We start from the raw sequence: 21386 nt of genomic DNA, 5'->3' as shown, positions 1-21386 counted from the left end.
AACGACTTGCCAAAACTATTTGTTAACAAAAATTTTGTGTAGTGGTTGAAAAACAAGTTAATGACTCCAACCTAAGTGTATGTAAACCTCAACTGTATGTATGTGTATATATACACACACATACAGTGAGGAGAACAAGTATTGGATACACTGCCGATTTTGCAGGTTTTCCTCCTTAGAAAGCGTGTAGAAGTCTGTAATTTTTATCATAGGTACACTTCAACTGTGAGAGACGGAATCTAAAACAAAGATCCAGAAAATCACATTGTATGATTTTTAAGTAATTCATTTGCATTTTATTGCATGACATAAGTATTTGATACATCAGAAAAGCAGAATTAATATTTGGTACAGAAACCTTTGTTTGCAATTACAGAGATCATGTTTCCTGTAGTTCTTGACCAGGTTTGCAACACACTGCAGCAGGGATTTTGGCCCATACAGACCTTCAGGTTTCGGGCTGTCGCTGGGCAATACGGACTTTCAGCTCCCTCCAAAGATTTTCTATTGGTTCAGGTCTGGAGACTGGCTAGGCCACTCCAGGACCTTGAGATGCTTCTTATGCTTCACTCCTTAGTTGCCCTGGCTGTGTGTTTCGGGTCGTTGTCATGCTGGAAGACCCAGCCACGACCCATCTTCAATGCTCTTACTGAGGGAAGGAGGTTTTTGGCCAAGATCTCGCGATACATGGCCCCATCCATCCTCCCCTCAATACGGTGCAGTCGTCCTGTCCCCTTTGCAGAAAAGCATCCCCAAAGAATGATGTTACCTCCATGCTTCACGGTTGGGATGGTGTTCTTGGGGTTGTACTCATCCTTCTTCTTCCTCCAAACACGGCCAGTGGAGTTTAGACCAAAAAGCTCTATTTTTGTCTCATCAGACCACATGACCTTTCCCCTTCCCTCCTCTGGATCATCCAGATGGTCATTGGCAAACTTCAGACGGGCCTGGACATGCACTGGCTTGAGCAGGAGGACCTTGCGTGCACTGCAGGATTTTAATCCATGACGGCGTAGTGGATTAAAAGCACCCCCAGACCATCACATTGCCTCCACCATGCTTGACAGATGGCGTCAAGCACTCCTCTGGCCTCTTAATTTTTTCTGCGTCTCACCAATATTCTTCTTTGTGATCCGAACACCTCATACTTAGATTTGTCTGTCCTTAACACTTTTTTCCAATCTTCCTCTGTCCAGTGTCTTATTTTGCCCATCTTAATCTTTTATTTTTATATATGTCAGTCTAAGATATGTCTTTTACTTTGCAACTCTGCCTACAAGGCCAGCATCCCGGAGTCGCCTCTTCACTGTTGACATTTAGACTGGTGTTTTGCGGGTACTATTTAATGAAGCTGCCAGTTGAGGACTTCTGAGGCGTCTGTTTCTCAAACTAGATACTCTAATATACTTGTCCTCTTGCTCAGTTGTGCACCGGGGCCTCCCACTCCTCTTCTATTCTGCTTAGAGCCAGTTTGRGCTGTTCTGTGAAGGGAGTATTACAGAGCGTTGTACGAGACCTTCAGTTTCTTGGCAATTTCTCGCATGGAATAGCCTTCATTTCTCAGAACAAGAATAGACTGACGAGTTTCAGAAGGAAGGTCTTTGTTTCTGGCCATTTTGAGCCTGTAATTGAACCCACCCACAAATAGCTAGACCCTAGCGGCACCTGGGGCCTCATTTATCAACCGTGCGTAAATGTCTTACTAAATTCTGGCGTATGTGGAGATTAAATTTTTGGGATGTATCAAACTGTTGCACGCAACATATATGCATGTTTTCATTGATAAATCYGAGCCTTATTATATTTGTGTGGTCGTGAACGAGTGCTACAATCCCGCTGGAAAACACCCTCAAATCACCTTTTATTGGTAACAGAACACCCTCATTTGCTGTACGATTTGGAGATGTTGGAACTGGGACAAGACTGTTCCTAAAAGAGAGCACAATGGCAAATTTGATCACAAATTTCTGTTGAGGTGTGGGCAGAATGTTGCAGTGAATTTTCCAAACAAAAAATGCATGCTGCCCAGCGAGTGCCAAACTTTGGCTGCGCATTCTGCAAGATTGGTTGTCCTTTCAAACAATTGAAAAGTAAATGCTACAGCCCACACGTCAATGCAAAAGACTAATTGTCCAATATTTTGTTTATCAACACATGATTGTGCATCCATCTCTTGCCTTTATATAGGCTATGTCATGCTCCTAATACACACAGCAATAGGCTACTGTAGCTTATCCATACTGTCAAGGCTACCTACCGGTCTATTTACTTTGGAGCATGCTTTGCTATTGAATGAGCGATTGATAAAAATGGTAGCCTACTATTTGTTGTGTAGCGGTAATAATTTAAAAGCAGTTATGTCAGAAAAGGACATTTCCTTCAATATGATTTAAGCCTTTATTAGAAAAGTTAAACATACATTAGACGACATGCTACTGTGCGATTCCCTTACCAATGGCAAATGCATCCGTTTTATCATTAGGCCTACGTTTTGATGATTTTATTAGCTTACCATTGTTATAATTCCTGTGCATCAAACACCTACCATTTCCCTCAAAGTAAGAATAAGCCTATTTGCTTGCAATACAGTTGACCAACCTACTAGAAGTTTTGTGCAGGCAAAGTTTGAGATTTGGTGGAGATACACACCTTCTAGTAAAGTTCAAAATGGATAAATACTAACCTTTGCGGGAAAACTGGAGCACACAATGTTTAGAGTATTTTTAGTGAGCACGCACCTTGATAAATGAGGGCCAGGCCCCTGGTCCCTGATGGAGTGAGAGCAGGGGGGCAATTTACGATTCATTACAGAAAGCTGACACGACTGCCTGGCCAACCCGTGCAACAAAACCCTGGATTGTCAAATACAGGAAGACGGGTGATTCCCTTTGACTGAGCACACACACACACAAACTGAGCACACTATACACTCAGTCAGGCTTGCACAAGCACTTTAAAAATGTGGCTCCAGCCTTTCAAATTCCAGCAAGCCTCCATCTCAATCCACGGCAATCTGCAGCTGAATGAAGTGAAAGTACTTCTGTTCTGGGGCCATTTTTCGCAATGTGAGTAATACAAAAAGGATGTGCAGCAGCCGCTACACAACTACATGATAAAAGTTAACATTCTTGCTTCAATTCAATACATCCTTTGTAAACTCCCCCCCACCCCTTTAATAGGAATACATGTAGGCTACACACACACACTAGCCGGACGTAATGGACAATTTCATAATTCACTCCAGAGCTCGACAACTGCAGACAAAGGAGGCAAAGGAGGGAAATGGCAAGAGATCCGCCAATCATTGATCACTGAAAGATTTCAGACAAAGGGAGTCCAAACAAAACGAGGCTGCTGCTTTTCTTCCCTGTTTTCTTCCCATGTTCTGTGTCACTCAACAGCTCCATTGCAACCAAATCCTCACAATAAAGGAGGTCACTGACAAGAGACTCTCTTACAAGAGCACTGACCCCATTTTAACCKTATACAGGTGGCATTGTGCTGCTAAAACAGGAAGCAAAAGCCCTTTTCAAAGGATGTAGGACCAAGCTAGGAGGTTAAAACAGCACTCTTTATAGTCCTATCTGTAAAGATAATTCATGCTACAAAAAAGGTGGCTCATAGGTGTGGTGGTTAGTGAGGAAAATGCAGCCTAACCTAACCTTCTCACAAGCAAAACAACTCCAGTAAAAGACTAAAATAGCGTGGCAGATTGAGACTGCACATCACATAATGCATTTTTATGCCCAACTCCTGGGAAAAGAAAGCGTATGACCTAAAACACTTTCTAATATGGAAATGACACTACTTGAACACATCRGATTGCTTGCCGTGACTCGATTCAGAATAAATTGAATATTGACTGCCGTAGTTCCCTGGGTGATTTCCCTGGCTGGATTCTCTGGTATTCATGTCATAATGCCTAACCTAGTGGACTACATCAACACTGACCACCTATGAACTGTGATTACAGCCAGCCAAACTCCCTCCTGCAGAAACACCATCATCAGCCCTGCACTGTACACACACTCCAGGAAATGCAGCCAGCTGAAGAGGACAAAAACATGGGACTTGAGGAGACATAAACAACATACGCTAAACTGGTTTGAGCTGAGCACTGAGCAGCACCCTTGTTTACTACCTCTATAGCAMGGATGTCAAACTCATTCCATGGAGGGCCGAGTTTTTTCTTCTTTTCAATTAAGACCTAGACCAGGGGTTCTTTTTCCACCTGGGGCCCCTATTCCAGCATTGGGGAACATCCCGCACCCCACCTGCGCAAGCTCGCACGCCCCGTCTATTTCTATGGGCACAAGCACTGTTCATGACACAAACTGTTCACACCCCTCTTATTGGTGGAGAGAATTTTGCAGGTTTAAAGCTTAATTCCTGCAATTCTACCCATTTTCTCATGGAGTGCAAAGAAAATGGAGCAGTTTTAAAGCTAAATTTTCTTGCAATTCTATATGTGACAAAAAAAATTACAATATCTATGGGCTAAAAAACAGCTGACATGGGCTAAGTGATCTGTACATTTTTGACAAGTTAGAAATAGCTATGCAGGTATGCAATAAGGTATGCAATAACTAACATGACAAGAGAAACTGATGATGCACTACCCAATTTCYAAATTGTACCTTGTGCAATCTACCATTACAACTTTCAAGAGTAAGTTAAAAGCCGGACTAAGTTCCTTTAAAAACATTTTTAAAAAGTATGGGAACCACTTACCTAGACAACCAGGCGAGGGGAGTTCCTTACTAATTAGTGACCTTAATTCATCAATCAAGTACAAGGGTGAAGCGAAAACCCACAGACACACGGCCCTCCGTGGAATGAGTTTGACACGTGCTCTATATTGGTATTAAAACTAGTGCAGTGCATTTCACCCCGGTGCTGATTTCAGGCAGTATTTCAGMCAGTAGCCCAATTCAGCATGCAGTGCAGAGCAGACAGGCGCTGGCTGCTAAATCCACCAGTCTGTGTACAGAGGGCTCAGTCTCTGACTGGTTACTGGCGTTTGGACAATGCAGGTGTCAGACAGAACACAACGCCTGTCTGGAATAGCAATTCAGCTCAGTGCATCTGCGGAGGGACTTGTTTAAAGTGGAGGTCGAACAAGAAGTGACAGTTGGATTTTACTGCTCTGACTGAGTGACAACCTTTGCTAATACTGCAAGTTTTATATTGCCGTATTTCCTCCAGCCTGGCTCCTATGGCTGCTGTCCTCAAGCCTCTCTGACTGTCACTATCAGCAAAAATAGAGAAAGAATCTTCCACTTTTTCTGACTTGGAAACAAACAGCCATTGACTGACATGCAAGAGATTACCCTGTGAAGGTCACAATTTATCCTAGCCTTCAGATCCTTTCACAACAAAAACCCAAGCCCTTTTTACGACAGAACGTCATCTGGCCATTTCCAAATCCCATTCACTATCAGCAACAATGGTCTCTAACAGGACCAGAGGGTTAGGCTGTATAAAGGCCTATATTCTGATTGGCTCTCTCTAACACAAGACACATGTCATTTAACTCTTGCAGAGATGCATAGATGTTCTTACTTTTTCGTACTGGTCCCGTGGGAATCGAACCCACAATCCTGGCGTTGTATGCGCCATGCTCTACCAACTGAGCCACATGGGACCCACACAAGCCATTGAGAAGTGCTGCTGATGATAAACTAAGCAGGTTACGGCAAAGTGCCATAGCACCGACCACCACTCACCTCACTAGCTCTCGCTCGCTCTCTCTCTGCCCAGTTTGCCTCTGCTGCACCCTCACCCAGCCCTGCAGTCAGTGCTGGGTCAGCACTGCTCTGATCTGAGGCTCAGGCTGAGCCACTGACTGCTCAATCAGGCCCACAGAAACACTAGCTCCCTGTCGGCTCAGATAACCAACAGCTTTATCACTTGAGAACACGACAGCCATGACATACTAAGCTCTTTCATACTTCTCATTACATCCAGGGATACATCCAGGGATAAGATTACAAAGGGCAAAAAATATATATATTCTTCTCATGCAAAACTTTCCACAGACAGCGCCTTATCTTCAAACAAGAGTAAACAAAAACATTGACCTCGAAAAACCAGAAGAATGTTGTTTTGGTCACGCTCAGTTTATGTTCTTGTTAAGAAATGATAGTYGATAGGATTTAGCTCAATAGTGGAACAGTACCTCCGTCTCACCATGGGAGTGATGACCAATGGACATGGGGTATTTGAAATATGGCACACCAAAGTTCGCATCCCACAATGTCCAGGATGCGGATTTGAGACCAGGKAAGCAAAAAGGCTGGTGAAATTCAACTAAAAGACACCCTTTGACCCAACCACATCCAAGCGAGTGTCACATTTCAGTAACTAAGCAGGGCCGAAAACAAATCACCTGCTGTTTCCTCAGACTTTCACGGTTGTCAGAAAACAAACTCAGACATTGAACTCACGACCAGGATCACAGCCAGCCAGGCCAACTCAGTCTTGTGATTAATTAGAAGAAAGAAAAAAAAGGAAAAAAWGTATCTATATTGTAATATATCCATCTTGTGTCTCAACCCCGCCAGCTTGATGTTCATGGGGCGGCAGGTAGCCTAGTGGTTAGAGCGTTGGACTAGTAACCAAAAGATTGCAAGAGCGAATCCCTGAGCTGACAAGGTAAAAATCTGCCGTTCTGCCCCTGAACAAGGTAGTTAACCCACCTTTCCTAGGCCGTCATTGAAAATAAGAATTTGTTGTTAACCGACTTGCCTAGTTAAATAAAGGTAACATTTTWAAAAAGTCAAGTATCACACTTTCTTCCAGCTCAATTCCCTTATTTCTCCGTCATCACTTGATCTCCACCTTTACTGTAATAGCTGGCATGATCCTGTCTGACCTAGGGCTGTGGGATGTGGCCTAAAAATAATAATTCTGTTCCAATTTATTGGCGATTCACAGTATATACAGTACCATTCAAAAGTGTGGACACCTACTCATTCCAGGGTTTTTCCTTTTACTATTTTCTACATTGTAGAATAATATTGAAGACATCAAAACTATGAAATAACACATATGGAATCATGTAGTAACCAAAAAWAAAAAAAAAGTGCTTAACAAATCAAAATATATTTTATGTTTGAGATTCTTCAAAGCAGCCACCCTTTGCCTTGATGACAGCTTTACACACTCTTGGCATTCTCTCAACCAGTTTTATGAGGTAGTCACATGAAATGCATTTCAATTAACAGGTGTGCCTTGTTTAAAGTTAATTTATTTCCTTCTTAACTTCACTAGGGTAGGGGGCAGCATTTGAAATTTTGGATGAAAAGCGTGCCCAAATTAAATTGCCTGCTACTCAGGCCCATAAGCTAGGATATGCATATAATTAGTAGATTTTGATAGAAAACACTAAGTTTCCAAAACTGTTAAAATAATGTGTGAGTATAACAGAACTGATATGGCAGGCGAAAACACAAGGAAATTCCAACCAGGAAGTACTATTATTTTGAAAGGCTGTTTTTCCATTGAAAGCCTATCCACCATACAAAGACTTAGGACCCAGTTCACGAGCCCTGTGGCTTCCTCTACACGTGGCCAGTCTTTAGGCATTGTTTCAGGCTTTTACTCTGAAAAATGAGGGATACAGCACTTTCAACCAGTAGCCAGTGGAAATTTCCATTCATCAGCCATGTGCCTGATCGGGAATGCGCCTTTCTCGTTTCTCCTTTCCTATTGACGAAGCTTTTGTCCGGTTGAAATATTATTGATTATTTATGACAAAAACAACCGGAGAATTGATTTTAAACATCGGTTGGCATGTTTCTACAAACTTTTATTGTACTTTAAAACTTTGTCTGGACTTAGTGCACGCGTCTTGTGCATTCGGATTACTGGACAAAACGCGAACAAAAAGGAGGTTTTTGGTCATAAAGTGGGACATTATCGAACAAAACAAACATTTATTGTCTAACATGGAGACCTGAGAGTGCCACCAGATGAAGATCAAAGGTAAGTGATTAATTTTAATGCTATTTCTGACTTTTGTGACACCTCAACTGTTATTTGATGTGGCTCTCTGCACTTTCACCGGATGTTTGTTTGAGACCATGTATTTCTGAACATAACACAATTTCAAATGAGGTTTTTGGACATAAAGATGAACTTTATCGAACAAAACACACATTTATTGTTTAACATGAAGTCCTGTGAGTAACCTTTGATCTTCAGCAGATGGCAGTGATTAATTTAATCGCTATTTCTGACTTTTGTGAGCCCTCTCCTTGGCTGGAAAATGGCTGTATGGTTTTCTGTAACTAGGCGTTGACCTAACATAATCGTTTGGTGTGCTTTCGCCGTAAAGTCTACTTGAAATCGGACACTGTGGTTGGATTTACAAGAAGTTTATCTTTAAAATGGTGTATAATACTTGTATGTTTGAGGAATTTCAATTATGGGATTTCTGTTTTGAATTTGGCGCCCTGCACTTTCACTGGCTGTTGTCGAGGTGGGACCTTGTACCAGAGAGGTTAATGCGTTTGAGAGTTGCAATGAAAAGATAAAGACAAGACAGATGTGTGCTGTGTTATACTTTGAACCCTGAAGGTTGATTTGATAAAWWWWWTTTAAGCAGTTGTGTGTACTGTTCACGTGAACGGGGCATGTTGAATCCCAACGAATCAATCCTGGATGCTCGCGTTGCAAAAAGCAWAGAATAAAAAAAGAGCAGTGACAGGCATGGCTAGCGGAGGAGCTGAATAACTGGAAAAGCCTCCTGCTTTATTTAAGTCTCATGTATGGGAACATTTTGGCTTCCCTGTCAGATATGATGACGGAAGAAGGGTGGTGGACAACACCATTACGGTGTGTAGGCATTGTGCCACAAGAAAGCCGTATGATCATGGAAATACATAGAGCGTGGCCACACATTTAAAGCGTCATCACCCTGGTGAGTCAGTGACGGGAGCCAACTCAGCCAAGAGACAAACTTCTCACCGCGGCATTTAAGCAGCCCTTTGCTGCAGAATCAGACCGGTTTAAAGCCATCACCAAATCTATTGGGACGTTTATCGCCGCAGATATGAGGCCATATTCTGTTGTGGAAAACAAAGAGTTTAAAAATATGGTGAAAGTGCTTGAGCCATGCTACAAAATCCCCTTGCGCACCCACTTCAGTATGAAGATTGTGCCAGATCTTTATGAACAGGAAAATATCAAAATTGTCGACAAATTATCCAAGGCATCCTCTGTTGCCCTCACCACAGATGGGTGGACCTCCATGGCAACGGAAAGCTACGTGACTGACTGCTCACTACACCATAGAGGAGTGGGAGATGTGAAGTCCGGTGCTACAGACACGCCCCTTCTGTGAGAGTCACACAGGCACAAATCCGGCGCAGGTACTGCTAGGAGTAGCAGAGTGGGAGCTAGAGAGGCCCAAATGGCAATATCCCAACCACCACAGATAATGCCAAGAACCAAGTAAATGCAGTGATAGAGGCTAGACTGGGGCCACAGATAGCTTGCTTTGCACATGTGATCAATTTAGCATCCCAAAGGGGAATCTCAGTGAACCAGATCGACCGCCTCCTTGGGAGGATCAGGAAGGTGGTTTCCTTTTTTCACCAAAGCACAACAGCCGCTCATGTGCTTAACACCAAGCAAGAAATGCAACAGCTACCGACCCACAAGCTCATACACGATGTCACAAGATGGAACTCCACTTATGACATGTTGGAGCGCCATCTTGAGCAGCAGGCAACTGTATACTCTGCACTGACAGACAAGACCCTGAAAAAAATTATAAAGATCCTCACCTTGTCTGATGATGTAAAACTGGCAGAGGAGGTCCTCCAGGTGCTCAAACCTCTCAAAACGGTTACAACCCTATTGAGCACTGAAACTGCACCGTCTGTGTCCATGATCCTACCTCTGAAAACAAGAATTCTACACTCCATGGCACCAAGTGAGGAAGACAGTACCATGACTAGAGATGTCAAGGCTGCCATTAGAAAGGACCTGAACCCCAGATACCCCCCTAATGTACAGGACTACCTTCATAGATCTACTGCACTGGATCCAAGGTTCAAGTCCCTGTCTCACCTAGACCCTTTCCTTACACCGGAGGACATACAGTGATCTCACCACTGAGATTGTTGCCACTGAAGAGGAAAAAATAAAATAAAATGAATTACTTAATAAATATACTGCAGTCTAATCCATTGCAATTAGAATCATCCATTTATTTATTTTTTGAATAATAATGGCTTTTATTAAATGTTATTTCCACAATTATAGTTCTATGAAATATGAAAATAAATAATTAGTTAGTTTAATAGATCAAGTAATTTTTTCTGCAGGGTCAAGCCAGAGAGCCTAAGGGGGTGCCACAGGGTTCAATTCTCTGGCCGACTCTCTTCTCTGTATACATCAATGATGTCTCTCTTGCTGCTGGTGATTTCCTGATCCACCTCTACGCAGACGACACCCTTCTGTATACCTCTGGCCCTTCTTTGGACACTGTGTTAACTAACCTCCAGACGAGCTTCAATGCCATACAACTCTCCTTCCGTGGCCTCCAACTGCTCTTAAATGCAAGTAAAACTAAATGCATGCTCTTCAACCGATCGCTGCCCGCACCTGCCCACCCGTCCAGCATCACTACTCTGGACGGTTCTGACTTAGAATATGTGGACTAGAGGTCGACCAATTAATCGAAATGGCCGATTAATTAGGGCCGATTTCAAGTTTTCATAACAATCGGTAATCTATATATATWTTTTTTTACACCTTTATTTAACTAGACAAGTCAGTTAAGAACACATTCTTAATTTCAATGATGGCCTAGGAAAGGTGGGTTAACTGCCTTGTTCAGGGGCAGAACGACAGATTTTTACCTTGTCAGCTAGGGGATTCGTTTTTGCAACCTTCCGGTTACTAGTCCAGCGCTCTAACCACCTGCCTTACATTGCACTCCACAAGGAGCCTGCGTGGCAGGCTGACCACCTGTTACGCGAGGGCAGCACGAAGCCAAGGTAAGTTGCTAGCTAGCATTAAACTTATCTTATAAAAAACAAACATAATCACTAGTTAACTACACATGGTTGATGATATTATTAGTTTATCTAGCGTGTCCTGCGTTGCATATAATTGATGCGGTGCCTGTTAAATTCTCATTGAATCACAGCCTACTTCGCCAAATGGGTGATGATTTAACAAGCACATTTGCGGAAAAAAAGCACTGTAGTTGCACCAATGTACCTAACTATAAACATCAATGCCTTTCTTTAAAATCAATACACAAGTATATATTTTTTAACCTGCATATTTAGTTAATATTGCCTGCTYACATGAATTTCTTATAATTAGGGAAATTGTGTCACTTCTCTTGCGTTCCGTGCAAGCAGTCAGGGTATATGCAGCAGTTTGGGCCGCCTGGCTCATTGCGAACTGTGTGAAGTCCATTTATTCCTAACAAAGGCCGTAATTCATTTGCCAGAATTGTACATAATTATGACATAACATTGAAGGTTGTACAATGTAACAGCAATATTTAGACTTATGGATGCCATCCGTTAGATAAAATACGGAACGGTTCTGTATTTCACTGATAGAATAAAKGTTTTATTTTCGAAATGATAGTTTCCGGATTTTACCATATTAATGACCTACGGCTCGTATTTCTGTGTGTTATTTTGTTATAATTATATTTGATAGAGCAGTCTGACAGAAGCAGCACGCTCGTAAGCATTCATTCAAACAGCACTTTCGTGCGTTTGCCAGCAGCTCTGTTTATGACTTCAAGCCTATCAACTCCCGAGATTAGGCTGGTGTAACCGATGTGAAATGGCTAGCTAAGTTAGCGGGGTGCGCACTAATAGCATTTCAAACGTCACTCGCTCTGAGACTTGGAGTAGTTGTTCCCCTTGCTCTGCAAGGGCCGCGGCTTTTGTGGAGCTATGGGTAACGATGCTTCGAGGGTGGCTGTTGTCGATGTGTTCCTGGTTCGAGCCCAGGTAGGGGCGAGGAGAGGGACGGAAGCTATACTGTTACACTGGCAATACTAAAGTGCCTATAAGAACATCCAATAGTCAAAGGTATATGAAATAMAAATTTTATAGAGAGAAATAGTCCTATAATAACCTCAACCTAAAACTTCTTACCTGGGAATATTGAAGACTCATGTTAAAAGGAACCACCAGCTTTCATATGTTCTCATGTTCTGAGCAAGGAACTCAAACGTTAGCTTTTTTACATGGCACATATTGCACTTTTACTTMTCTCCAACACTTTGTTTTTGCATTATTTAAACCAAATTGAACATGTTTCATTATTTATTTGAGGCTAAATTGATTTGATTGATGTATTATATTAAGTTAAAATAAGTGTTCATTCAGTATTGTTGTAATTGTCATTATTACAAATAAATACATTTCAAAAAGAAATAAAACATTTTTTTAAAGAAATCGGCATCGGCTTTTTTTGGTCCTCCAATAATCGGTATCGGCGTTGAAAAATCATAAATCGGCCGACCTCTAATGTGGACAACTACAAATACCTAGATGTCTGTTAGACTGTAAACTCTCCTTCCAGACTCACATTAAGCATCTCCACTCCAAAATTAAATCTAGAACCGGCTTCCTATTTCGCAACAAAGCATCCTTCACTCATGCTGCCAAACATATCCTCGTAAAACTGACCATCCTACCGATCCTCGACTTTGGCGATGTCATTTACAAAATAGCCTCCAACACTCTACTCAGCAAATTGGATGCAGTCTATCACAGTGCCATCCGTTCTGTCACCAAAGCCCCATATACTACCCACCACTGCGAACTGTACGCTCTCGTTGGCTGGCCCTTGCTTCATATTCGTCGCCAAACCCACTGGCTCCAGGTCATCTACAAGTCTCTGCTAGGTAAAGCCCCGCCTAATCTCCGCTCACTGGTCACAATAGCAGCACCCACCCGTAGTACGTGCTCCAGCAGGTACATCTCACTGGTCACCCCCAAAGCCAATTGTTCCTTTGGCTGCCTTTCCTTCCAGTTCTCTGCTGCCAATGACTGGAACGAACTGCAAAAATCACTGGAGCTGGAGACACATATCTCCCTCACTAGCTTTAAGCACCAGCTGTCAGAGCAGCTCACTGCACATAGCTCATCTGTAAATAGCCCATCCAACTACCTCATCCCCATACGGTATTTATTTTGCTCCTTTGCACCCCAGGATCTCTACTTGCACATTCATCTTCTGCACATCTACCATCCCAGTGTTTAATTGCTATATTGTAATTACTTCGCCACCATGGCCTATTTATTGCCTTACCTCTCTTATCCTACCTCATTTGCACATGCTGTATATAGATTTTTTTCTACTGTATTATTGATTGTATGTTTGTTTATTCCATGTGTAACTCTGTGTTGTTGTATGTGTCGAACTGCTTTGCTTTATCTTGGCCAGGTTGCAGTTGCAAATGAGAATTTGTTCAACTAGCCTACCTGGTTAAATTAAAACATTTAAAAGAGCCGACAGGAGCAGACTCAGAGGCATCTCCTCCACAAAATAATTATGCCATGGAGATTTTCGGGGAAACCTTTGCAAGCAAGGACACAGGGAAGACGTTTGCCAACACCATCAAAGGGGAGGTGGCATCCTACAAGGCAGCAAGTGGCAATTCCAGTGGATGTGCCTGGCACTTCAGCTCCTAGCGAGAGGGTGTTCTCCACGGCAGGGGACATAGTGACTGCAAAGAGGTCTACCCTCTCCCCAGACAATGTAGACATCCTAATCTGTTTGAAAAATAATGTGAAGTTAAGCTCAGGTCTGCTTTGCTTTCTTTCTTAACTTTTTTAAAATGTGGACACAGGCTATTTTTTCATTCACTATTGTTCAAAGGAAGCAGGTATCATGCCTCATATTGCTTTAATTTAACAATTGAGTATTCAATATTTTATTTTAATATTTTATTTAAACATTGAAAAGTTCCTTGCTTTAAGTGTTCTTTAAGTAATAAATGGAAAGCAAAGTTATATTTGTCTCCCTTCTTTTTCTTTGCTGATCCCAAAAATGATCCGATCCTTGACTCAAAACCGTGATCCGAACCTTGAGTTTTGTGATCCGGTGCACCACTAACATTCACTAATAACGACCAACTTCTTGTCGCAGGCCTGTCAGAAAATTAACACCACAAGGTCTCAATCTCACGTGCTAGTGAGTAGCCAGCAAATTGTTAGCTGGCAAATAGATCCAATGCATACCTATATAAATGTAGGTACATGACGTAATGACGCCACGTATAATTGTGTGGATCGAGCAGTCAAGCAGTCATTTGAAAGAGTAAGAAAATTTCAGCGAGACAACTCAAAGGCGAAATCCATTAAATCCAAACTAATGGAATTCATTGCCCTTGACATTCAACCGTTCTCTGTCGTGGGTGATGTTGGCTTTCGCGACTGGTCGAGCACCGATACACACTACCAAGTGCACAATTTTTCAGATGCTGCACTACCGGAGTTACACAGTAATAGCTTCACTGCTATTAGCTTCACGACATATATACATACTATTGAACGCCGTTTGGGTCTTTGCGTGTCAAAAAACATACAGTAGCACTGTCAAAGGTGTACAAAAAAGTCTGCAAACAAGCAAACACCGGCCACGAATGATGTGTTTACAATACCGCGTTGGTAATAAAGCATTATTTGTTCGACTGCAACTTCRGGGGTAGCTAGCTTTAGCTTGGTAGCTAGCTAGCACCAATACAACCAGCCTGAAAACAATGACCAGTAGAAACTGCAGTCATTTTCATTATTCTTAACAATGATTTCGGAATCCTTGAGAGTAAGTATTAGCTAGGTAGCCACTTGTTGTTCGTCTATAGAAATTGAACTTCAGTTCAAGAAAATAAATAGCTAGCCAGCTACTTAACCCTGTTGCCCAAAGCTAATGTTATAAGCAGCCAGCTAGCTTCATCTGGCTAGTGAGGCTCGACTGGACCTTGTTATATGTTGTGAAGCTAGCCACAATAAGGATTAGGCACAACAGTGGACTTTGCCTTCAAAATAAAGGTATGTCATTGACAGTGATGCAAATGAATACAAATAGAATTATGCCATATCTTTATTTTGAAGGCTAATCCTTATTGTGGCTAGCTTCACATAGATGGGTCCGACCACCATTAATCAAATACGAACTGTCTTATAAATTAGGGTTATTTTAYATGATGAAACCTAGATTGTCGTTTTGGGGGAAGAACATGGTTTGCATCCATGAGCTAGCTATCTTTTTTCTTAATGACCAGCACTGTAGGTGCGCGAGACAACTTTACCAGCATCATAGCATACGTATCGATGGATCGTTCTGACATATGAAATACGAGTGAGTGTGTAATCAAAGTGTAATAACTACATACATTTTTTTATCAACGCGTTAAATTATGTGACGTGCAGTCATATTCAGGTCCCGGTTGGTTAACAAGCTTATTTGACACGTCAAATAGTGTTGTTTTGTTTGACATGCAAAGACCCAAAAGGCATTCAATAGAAATCCTGGTTGAGAATGAAACGACTGAACAAATGAACAACGAAACAACACAGCAAGTAAGTGCAAGAAATAGGTTTTGATGARGTTTTACTGGTAATGGGGACATGCGTAAATGCCAACAAAATAACTMTTTGGTCAGTGTGGTGTGTGTATAACCTTTATTTAACTAGGCAAGTCAGTTAAGAACAAATTCTTATTTACAATGACGGCCTAKCCCGGCCAACACTGGGCCAATTGTGAGCCACCCTATGGGACTCCCAATCACGGCCGGATGTGATACAGCCTGGATTCGAACCAGGGACTGTAGTGCCGCCTCTTACACTGAGATGCAGTGCCTTAGACTGCTGCATCCATGTGTGTGTGTGTTAACTATTTAACTGTACTAGAATGCTTAAGGCAGCTAAAATTTTAAATATTGGTATCGGGTTTTTTTGGGCAGGGAAAATAACGGATATCGTATCGGCCATAAACGTAACATCGGTGCATCACTAAAAATAATCTCTCAATGTGTTTCGGTGTCCATATGAGCGATTCTGTTGGACAAAACCTCAAATACATATAGCGAATTGAAACCGCTTGTTTTCAGAGAGGAAGAAGTAATCTTTCATCTTTGTTGTTCTGAGTGGCAGGGACTGGGAGGAGCTTGGTGTGTGTAAATAGAAACGTGCAAAGTCACAGCAGAAGGAGAGAAGGAGACGAGACCAAAAAACAACATGAGAACAAGTGGACAAATACAAATAAAAATTTGATTTGAGCGATACAGGCATTTGGAATATCGTTCTAAAACATACATTACAATTATTTATACGAACCAGATCACACTAAAAAACATTTCTGCGTTGCAATAAATTGCCAGATTTGTTCTTACTTTGTACAGTTGCTGGAAAACCTGTGTTGCAGAAGTACAGACCTGCTAATGGTATCTTTTAGGATTACTCAGAATGATGTGTGACTCGCCTGGCAGCCTCTTGTTAGGAGGAGGGCCTGTTGTGGGTGAGAGGCCGGTCAGTGATCCGATTCGGGCAGCCTTATCTCATGCCATAAACAGATAGCCGTATCAGACTGGCCTCATCCTCTAACTGTTCCTGTCAGATAGAGGAAGGGGCACAAACAACCCTCATGTCCCCAGTGCCTCTACTGGGAAACCTACCCAGGCCAGATCAGCCACTCTGATCATGTCGCCCTGCCCTGTGCTAGTTCAGTAAGGACTGTCACTCCTGCTACTGCATTGCTGTTGTTGTTGAACAAATAGGTAGGAGGCAATGAAGTGTAGTGTGGCTGTGTGGGTCTAGATTCCTGTGATTGCCCTGAAGCCAAAGACAAAACAACTTCATAGTACAAAGTTATGCAACTGGAGGCCATTGGGCCTGGTGTGGGGTGGAGTGGGGCTGATTATGCAGGCTTTACCAGCTAGACGAGGACTTTTTGACCTAATTTCACCTGCTGGCTAACATACAAATCCCCATGAAAAACAGAATACACTACGAAGATATAGCCTGGTCCCAGATCTGTTTGTGCTGTCTTGCCAACTCCTATGGCCAGATCTGGGACCAGGCTAACTAAGATACTGAAACTGGAAAAGAGTTCTAATCAGGCTCATTCCCTCTGCTGTCCTAATGGGACAACATCAACATGACACCGTCCATGTGAATTACCAAACAAAACACCATGTAACAGCAGACGCACAACCTCGGCCCTGTAAGCCAATCACAACCTTAGCCCTGCAAGCTAATCACCTGCTCTGAAAACCATGTCATGACACTACAGGCACCAGCCCTCTGACTGGAATTTAAAGGAGCTGATTGAAACATCTCACTAATAAAACCCAACCATATTCTTTCTTTACCCCCTACCGGACCCTTGTTCTTGTTCCTAAGCCCTTCCATGTGACTCACTGCCCAGTAAGAGACAACCAAACACCTACCCCAACCTTTCTTAAAGTATTGGTCGCGACGGGACATGTTAATGGTGGGTGACGACATCCCGAGAGTTAGAATATTCAAATACAATTAGCAATTTCGACATGTGGTTGTGCCTCGGTCAGTGACTGACATAACAAGAGAAAAACTGCAGTCACTCAAGAATTAGCCATGTCAGCTAAAAAAAAACTGATTGGTAAATTATTCTAGCCAGCTATCTAAACTTGAAGTAATCATGGCGAATACCGAACGGGCATGCAGGGCACGAGCCCAGGGGCACTGACTTCGAGGGGGCCACCATTGATTTTGTTAGTCACTCATCACACAAATATCATTAACATGGCATAAGTCAGTTCCTCTATAACCCCATGGCAAAATAGGTAGAATTGCATAATTTTTTATAAATTTGAATCATTTAGTCTCTGCCCCGTCGCAAAATGTGTAGAAACTTGCTTTAAGAGCATTATTTTCTCTACATCCCAGGCAAAATGTGTAGAATTACAGGAAATTAAAAAGGATACTTCAGGATTTGGCAATGAGGGAAGTTAGAGGTAGTTGCGCTAACGCTAGTTAGCATTGGCTCCTGGAACTACAGTGCATTCGGAAAGTATTCAGTCCCCTTGACTTATTCCACATTGTTACATTCCAACCTTACTCTAAAATTGATTAAATGTATATCAATCTACACACAATAAATACCCCATAATGACAAAGCGAAAACAGGTTTAGATATTTTTGCAAATGTATATAATAAAAACAGAAATACCTTAGTTACATAAGTATTCAGACCCTTTGCTATGATACTCAAAACTGAGCTCAGGTGCATCCTGTTTCCATTGATCATCCAGCCGGGGGGGCCCCCAAAGATATTTTTTGTATGCATGTGATCTGTGAGCTGCTCGGACAGCTGGTGCTTAAAGTTAGTGGGGGAGATGAGTCTCCAGCTTCAGTGATTTTTGCGTTCGTTCCAGTCATTGGCAGCAGAGAACTGGAAGGAAAGGCGGGCCAAAGGAAGAATTGGCTTTGGGGGTGACCAGTGAGATGTACCTGCTGGAGCGCATGCTACGGGTGGGTGCTGCTATGGTGACCAGTGAGCTGAGATAAGGCGGGGCTTTACCTAGCAGTGACCCTAAGCACAGAGCCAAGACAATGCAAGAGTGGCTTTGGGACAATGTCCTTGAGTGGTCCAGCCAGAGCCCGGACTTGAACCCGATCTAACATATCTGGAGAGACATGAAAATAGCTGTTCAGCGACGCTCCGCATCCAACCTGACAGAGCTTGAAAGTATCTGCAGAGAAGAATGGGAGAAACTCTCCAAATACAGGTGTGCCAAGCTTGTACCGTTATACCCAAGAAGACTTGAGGCTGTAATCGCTGCCAAGGTTGCTTCAAGTACTGAGTAAAGGGTCTGAATACTTATGTAAATGTGATATTTCCAGTTTTGCTTTGTCATTATGGGTTATTGTGTGTAGACTGATGAGAGAAAACAAATATTAAACCATTTTAGAATAAGGCTGTATAGTAAAACAAATAAATGGAAAAAGACAAGTGGTATTAATACTTTCCGAATGCACTGTAACTCAAACTTCCTTCATACTGGACACAAAGACACAACTGGTATCCACGAGATCATATGACTCTGGGGAAGTAGATAAACGTCCTCCTTGCACAATTTCCGTAAGTATGCCTTTAACTTAAATTTCTCTTTCTGCCGTTAAGAGGGTGGGCCACTAAAATGCTTTGCCTGTGAGGTGGACCCCCAAAAGGGAGCATGTTTTCATGTACTTGGGTCCCAGGAAAACACAGAATTTCTAATTTGGGTCCCAGGCTGAAAAAGTTTAAGAAACCCTGACTTACCCCCTTTTCAGAACCCAGTCTGGTACGGATGAGAAAACACAGTGTGGCTTGACAGCTAGTCTCTCTCCAAAAGCGCAGGGACTCAAGTGTGGTGAATGTGGGATACAGTGGTTTGACAGCTGTGCAGGAGATCTGAGCTCAACAGAGGTAGGTTAATAATGACACTAGCTAGTAACCACCTCAGAGATCAGATTCGTAATACCTTCCTGTACAGGAAAAGAGGGTGGCCTGTAGCCTCGCTGTGCAAATGGATGATATTCCAAAAATGTTAGTCATGTAAGACAAGCCAAGTCACCTGAGGCCATCTGCTATGCAAACAGAAAATATCTTATGAGCACAAAACCAAAACAGACACCTGCAAGTGATTTAACATTCATAACCTCTCCTAGAATTTTGAAAGGATGATAAAATGTGATTGTGTTGGTAGCGTACATTGTTTTGGAGAAAATGTTAATTTGCCTCTAAAACGCAACATCAAATGACTGGCTTAAAATAAAACAAAATGATAGGCAGCCAAATGGCTCATTCCACACAGAAAATTCTTGCAACATAAAAATCTGTTTTTTTTGCTACTGTATTTCACAGTAAACTGGCGGGTGCTGAATGCTAATTGCCACTAATCAATGCATCTTAATCAGCTGAAACATCAGAAAAGTGACTCAAGTTCTGTCTGATCTGTTATTCATAACCTAGAACTCGGAGGTCTCAGAAAAATTAAGCATGGCTTTGATGTAATCCGGTGTTCCATTGCCACTGCTTAAAATGAGTATGTATGGAGATTCTATAGGCCTAGCCTACATTTTGACCTCAGTACAGAATCTTTTGAAGCATAAAATGTCCACTGATGTGGTGTACCTGATTCACACTCTGTGAAGGCAACAATCATCTTAACTTTCAATTACCTATTATTAAATACATTAGCAACAGCTGAATATTAGGTCAGATCTAGAGCAGGGATGGGCAACTGGCGGCCCGCATGACCCCCTTTTGAAGGCCCTCGMATTAATCCCCCCCCCCCCGGGTCTCAACTTACTGTTGAAAGAGTATGACATGAAAGAATACATTCACGAGGAGAAATGTGGTTGTACATCGCAGTCTCTCTTGTTATGTCAGTCACTGATAGTCAATTAGCCCATATACAGATTTTGTTTTCAGATTGCTAAATTAGTTTAGCAGCCAGCTATCTAGAATTGTTATCGTGGTCGAATTACCAGCTGGGGGGCCCCCCAAAGATTTTTTCTGTCAGTCTCCTTAAGCTATCATATTAAAAACTGCAAATATTTCTCTCCACCCTATGGCAAAATGTATAGAATTGCAGGAAATGTGCTGTAAAACAGCAGATTTTCCTCTCCGCCCCATGGCAAAATGAGTAGAATTGCATGAAATTGGTAAATCTTCTCTTCACCATGGCAAAATGTGAAGAATTGAAGCAAACTTGCTTTAAAACTGCAACATTTTCTCTACACCCCCATGGCAAATATATATATATATTCTCTCTGCTGTCAAGAGGGGGGCTACTAAAAGTGTTTGGGGGGGGGGCGGGTGTAAGCAGAACCGTGAGCAACTACGGCCTCTCATGATGAGTTCAGATTTTTTTGTGGCCCCCACCAAAGGTGCCCATCCCTGATCTAGAGATAAGTATCATGGTGAATGAATCCCATTGGATGCTTGAAGTTTCTCATTTTCAAAATTAGCCTCATTGTCAAATATCTCATCAATTGCTTTCAAGTTCTTAACTTATTTGACACTAAAACCATGTAGACTTTATATGGGAAATTTCAATCAAATTCATGAAGAAAAGTTTAGGCTACATGGTTTGAGATTTTAGCCAACCATTTCTGCCCTCTTATTTAAACCACTCTACACACTTTGATTAATATCCACTATATTGCGCCGCCAGGCTGAAGTGGATTAATGAAAAAAAAACATTGACAAACATGCTTTCCTCTTTATTTGATCTCAGCTAAAGTTGTTGAACTTGCAGGTCAATTAAACATGAACATTAGAAAACACTTATAAAGCCAGTATGGTGTCTTCTTGCATTGGCTAATTAGTACATGCATAGGTCGCCATGCATTGTGGTGCTTTGCACT

At 42.1% G+C, this 21386-nt stretch overlaps 1 protein-coding gene and 1 non-coding gene across 9 annotated transcripts in view; both read right to left on the bottom strand.

The window, feature by feature from the left end:
* The window catches only part of fam222ba (family with sequence similarity 222 member Ba), a 76526-nt gene that overhangs the window by 38990 nt on the left and 16150 nt on the right, over window positions 1-21386 (bottom strand). The gene's annotated exons all lie outside the window — the stretch shown is intronic.
* On the bottom strand, window positions 5573-5646 carry trnav-uac (transfer RNA valine (anticodon UAC)). The gene has a single exon. It is a non-coding gene; the product is annotated as a tRNA-Val (tRNA).

The sequence above is a fragment of the Salvelinus sp. IW2-2015 genome, linkage group LG20 (assembly GCF_002910315.2).
Source record: "Salvelinus sp. IW2-2015 linkage group LG20, ASM291031v2, whole genome shotgun sequence".
NCBI classification, from domain to species: Eukaryota; Metazoa; Chordata; class Actinopteri; order Salmoniformes; family Salmonidae; genus Salvelinus; species Salvelinus sp. IW2-2015.
This window is presented reverse-complemented; position numbering and strand designations above follow the sequence as displayed.